The sequence below is a fragment of the Engraulis encrasicolus genome, chromosome 2 (genome assembly GCF_034702125.1).
Source record: "Engraulis encrasicolus isolate BLACKSEA-1 chromosome 2, IST_EnEncr_1.0, whole genome shotgun sequence".
In the NCBI taxonomy this organism is placed as follows: Eukaryota; Metazoa; Chordata; class Actinopteri; order Clupeiformes; family Engraulidae; genus Engraulis; species Engraulis encrasicolus.
This window is the reverse complement of record NC_085858.1, coordinates 35,528,517-35,533,516: the sequence shown is the minus strand read 5'-3', so window position 1 is coordinate 35,533,516 and position 5,000 is coordinate 35,528,517.

Below are 5,000 nucleotides of genomic sequence, written 5' to 3'. Positions count from 1 at the left end.
ACGCGACACTAACGCATGAGCTGGAAGTGAGTGTAGCCCTCCACCAATCAGCTCCAGTGGAATGGTCCAGGATATGATGTCAATTCAAGAACATTGTCAGGGGAGGGCAAACTGTATTGAGAAAGTGAAAGTCCAGCCTCAGCCGTGGCTCAAGCAGTTAGGGCATTGACTGGTATGCTGGGGCCGAGGGTTCGATTCTGGACCAAGGCCATTTCCCAATCTTCCCCCATTTCTGTCTCCCACTCGCTTCCTGTCACCATCTCACACTGTCCTATCAAATAAAGGCAAATCTAAAAGTCCTGCTAGATATTCCTTTTGCCAGTGCTCCCAACACAGATGATTTCACTAATTACCTCGTCAACCTGGCTGAGGGGTGTGTGATGTGATCAGCTGATCAGTTTCACTGATTCTCTCCCCACTCATTTCCTGTCTGTCCTTCAACTGTCCTGTCAAGAAAAGGGTGAAAATCCCCCAAAAATACTTCGGGATATGACATTTTCTTGCCATATCGCCCACCCCTTGTACGTGCCATCCATCACCATCTACCCCAGTCTAAGACCATGCCATACGCCTGAAGCACAGGCACCACATGGCAGGTTGTTACCCCCTTTATTACATTGTAAATGCATTAGTCTATAAGGGCAAACGACTGGGGCTTTAAAACTAACATTAAAGCAGATCCTCAAAGTCAAACCATTAAGACAAACCACAGACTATTTGGACACAGTCCTACATGGCACTCAAGAGGACAGTATATTTAAAGAAAAAATCTTTAAACTGGGCAATGGTAGTCCTAGCCATTTAAACGAAGGCTTTTTCCCTTTAATGTCCTCGTAAGTGTATCATAAGTTCTTTGAAAAATACTTTGGATAAAGCTGAAAAGCACCAGAGGAAACTATCTTAACACTTAAGCAGCACTCCAAGTTGTGTATATGCAGGCTAAGCCACAATGTTCAATATATATCAGTGAAAGAGTAATGTGTGCATGCAGTACGTTCAACATTATAACAGCAAATTTAAACCGATGTACATTGGAAATTAAACTGGAGGGGATTTTTACCACCTCTGCACCATGGACGTTGTGTGTGACTCAGCATCAACACTCACATGCATTGTACCACACTACTATCAGTATATCAGTGTAATGATAGCATACATATAGGACACGTTGACCAGTGAAGCAGTCGTGCTTTTTAACAGCGTACTCCCCTCTGAAACAGCAAAGAGCATGTGGTCAAAAGGCACTTTTTCCATCCACTTATGACTCCACAGCACACAGTGCACACAAAATATCCGTTTTTGTCTAACAGTCCGTTTTTGTCTAACGGTGCAAGTGAATTGTTTAAACGGCATGTTCCTTGGTGTAAAATCGAACATCATCACAAGTATCAGTAACAGTCAGTATCAGTAACATTAGTGTAAGTCTTTATCAGCGGACAAGTCATGTACATATTCAGTATCATCAGCTCATCTTTGCTACACTGTACATGAATACAGCATAGTAATTACTGTACCACCCAAGTCATACGGTACATACAGTATAGGCTACATCATCAATGTATAGTGTAGTACATAAACATTATTTTAATCAGTGTAAAAGTCACGTATGTACACTACAGTATCATCATTGCAAGTCAAAGTCATACACAGTACCAGTGCAAGAGTCATGTATGTATACAGTGTCATCGGTGTAACAGTATCACAAACTCATCTGTGGTGGACACTGTGCTGAGTGGAGGCATTCAATGCAAGCTTGAGCTGGGACTGCGACACCCCAATCACGGTGTACGCACTTTGAAGTGTATTAATGTTCAAGGGGGGGTGGAGGGTGGGTTACATTGCTCCGCAACCCCCCATTTCAAACAGGACACTGGTGGTGGCAGATGGTCAAAAGACTATTTTAGACAGACGCATGAAGCATGAACCCACCATGCATGATAAACTTTACCATTCCTGTTTAACGATCGACAGGCACATCTTTTATTATCGGACTGGAATCAAGGAGACGAGAAGTCAACATGTCAAAATATGATACGTCCTGCCTGCCAAAAGAAAATTATTTTTACTGAAGGCATTCTTTGCTAATTGCTTCAACATGGGGTGGGGTGGGGATGAATGAAATCCTGAAAAGACTGTTCTAGTAGTGGACTTTTCCTGCCAACGCAGTTCCACAGGTGATCATGTGAGAGAGGGAGTACGCTCTACTAGCCAGGCCACGGCCTCCTAGTGGCGCAACACCTTTGGCGTTGCTTCTAGTCAGGCCAAGAGCAATGTGATATTGTTTCTGATCTCCCACTCATCCCACTATGTCGGAAACCAGTCAACCAGTAGCAAACCTAGGGAGGCGGGTCAACCATGCCGTTTCAGAAACGTTCGTTGTTATGCTCTTGGTCAGACCAAGACTAGAAGCGATTTGAAGGTCGATGATAATCAGGCGAATGCTCTACAGGCAATATTCATGCAGGCTAGGTACATACTGCCCTTCAAAGGCAAAGTGCAGTATCTTTACCAACAATGAAACAGAGAAAAATGCCTTCAAAGCCTTGGTATTAGGTTGGATATTGTAGTTGCTGCAAATTTATAGCAATATCTCTAAGGGCCAAAACATACCAAGGCGGAACGGAACGGTCCCGGGACGAACGCGGTCTTTCTGCTTAGTTTCGGCCGGCGTGTTTTTCTCTGCCTTTCACACTGACAGCGTCGGCGTGCATAGCCAGTCCTGTTCAAAACCCTCCCCACAGCCAAAGCTAGCATGCTACTTTGCCATGCATTTGAATGAGACACTCGCATATGAAAAATACGCTCGAGTTCTATTTTCCAAATGCCGCTGACGCGCGACTACCGCCGGTTGGTGTGTAAGGACAGATATGTTTCAATGTATTTTCACCGACGCTGGTAAAAAACGCGGCCGTTCGCTTTACTGCCCTGGTGTGTAAGACCCCTAAATCGGGACACAAGATAAAGAAGATGTAATGAAGACCATTCTCAGTCGAAACTCAATTTTGGCAAAATGTGTAGTTACTGAACTTTGCCTTTGTAGGGCAGCATAAGTGATCTAGCATGACGAGTCTGACAGCGGCGTGAAAGGTTCAATCTAGAATCGCTGGAAGGGACTCAACTGTTGCTGCTGGAGGGGGTTTGGCCTGAGGTCAATTATCATATCTTTGGTTTTTGAGACATGATAATTGACTTCAGGCGTAACCCCCTCCCTGTTCTGACCACTACCATCAAGGGGCAGGCTGTGGATGTGGTAGATTCCTACAAGTACCTGGGTAGCTGGATTGATAATAAATCCCTTAGGCGTTGCTTCTAGTCAGGCCAAGAGCAATGTAAATGCCGTTTCTGATCTCCCGAAAAGTCAGGATCTCCACCCACTTTGTCAGGAACCAAACAACCGGTAGCAAACCAAGGGAGGCGGGTCAACAATGCTATTTGAGAAATGTTAATTGTTATGCTCTAGGTCAGACGAAGAGATTTGTCGATGATAATCAGGCTAGGTAGATATAGCTGTACGGACTGTGCTTGTGACTATGTATGTACAGTATATTCCCCTCTGTATATCTGATACTATATGACACACACACACACGACACCATATGACACACAACACACAGCATCCCCACCGCACTTCCACTCGGACATAAGAGTGCCTCTTGCAGTCTTTACATTCCGATTAACCTTACACTGGGGTGAGGTGCAGCACAGCTGTGCGGCAAGTGTGACAAGTGTGTGTGTGCGTGTGTGTGTGTGTGTGTGTGTGTGTGTGAGAGAGAGAGAGAGAGAGAGAAAGAGAGAGCGAGAGAGAGAGGGAGAGACACAAAAAAAAATGTGTGCGTGTCTGCGTGCATGTGTGCGTGCATGTGTGTGTGCGCGTGTGTGTGTGTGTGCGCACGTGTGTGCGTGCGTGCGTGTGTGCGCGCGTGCGTGCCTGTGTGTGTGCTGCTGGGGTGTGTATGGAGAGACAGCTGAGAGGAGGGCATGCCATGCGTGAGGTTGGCACCGCTAGTGTGAAAAGACAGGTGCCCACATGCCAACCTGTCGAGTCAAGGCACTCTCCAGGCCATGCCATGCCACGTACAGTAACTAGTAACTAACACATTCATCACCCCCTCCCCTCTACACTGCTTGTCATCAGGTGTGTGGTGCTCCCTACCTACCTGTGTTAGGATGTCTGAGTGTACTGTACATGTGTGTGTGTGTGTGTGTGTGTGTGTGTGAAAATTAATATCACGGTTCTCTGCACGATTTTCTTGAAATTAAATGTAAATATGAATAAAATCCTGAATTTTAATTAATCTCCATATCTATTTTAATCACTTTTTTGGGGGAAAAAACCCTTCTCTCATAAAAAAGTGAACCTTGTGTAGGTGAAAACCGTTATCACATTTTTTTAACGGTATACTGCCCAGCCCTAGTGTACACGCGTGGGCGCATGTATAAGACAGGCAAAGAGGGGTGAGGACAGTTGCTGTTTCCCAAATGAATAAATTTTGGTGTGTGTGTGTGTGTGTGTGTGTGTGTGTGTGTGTGTGTGTGTGTGTGTGTGTGTGTGTGTGTGTGTGTGTGTGTGTGTGTGTGTGTGTGTGTGTGTGTGTGTGTGTGTGTGTGTGTGTGTACTCATGGGCCCATGTATAAGACAGGAAGAGAGGGGTGAGGATAGTTGCTTTTTCCCACGTGAATATATTTTTGTGTGTGTGTGTATGTGTGTGCGTATTTGTGTGTGTGTGTGTGTGTGTACGTGTGTGTGTGTGTGTGTGTGTGTGTGTGTGTGCAGCGTGTGTGTGTGTGTGTGTGTGTGTGTGTGTGTGTGTGTGTGTGTGTGTGTGTGTGTGTGTGTGTGTGTGTGTGTGTGTGTGTGTGTGTGTGTGTGTGTGAACGGGTGCTGCCGTCTCCCACAGGAAATCTTATCCAAGCGTGCGAGAAGAGAAGAGCAGCGTTTTCTGTAGCCACAAGAGTGGCACTGGAATGCAGACTAAGAATACTGCTCTTCATGTGAGACG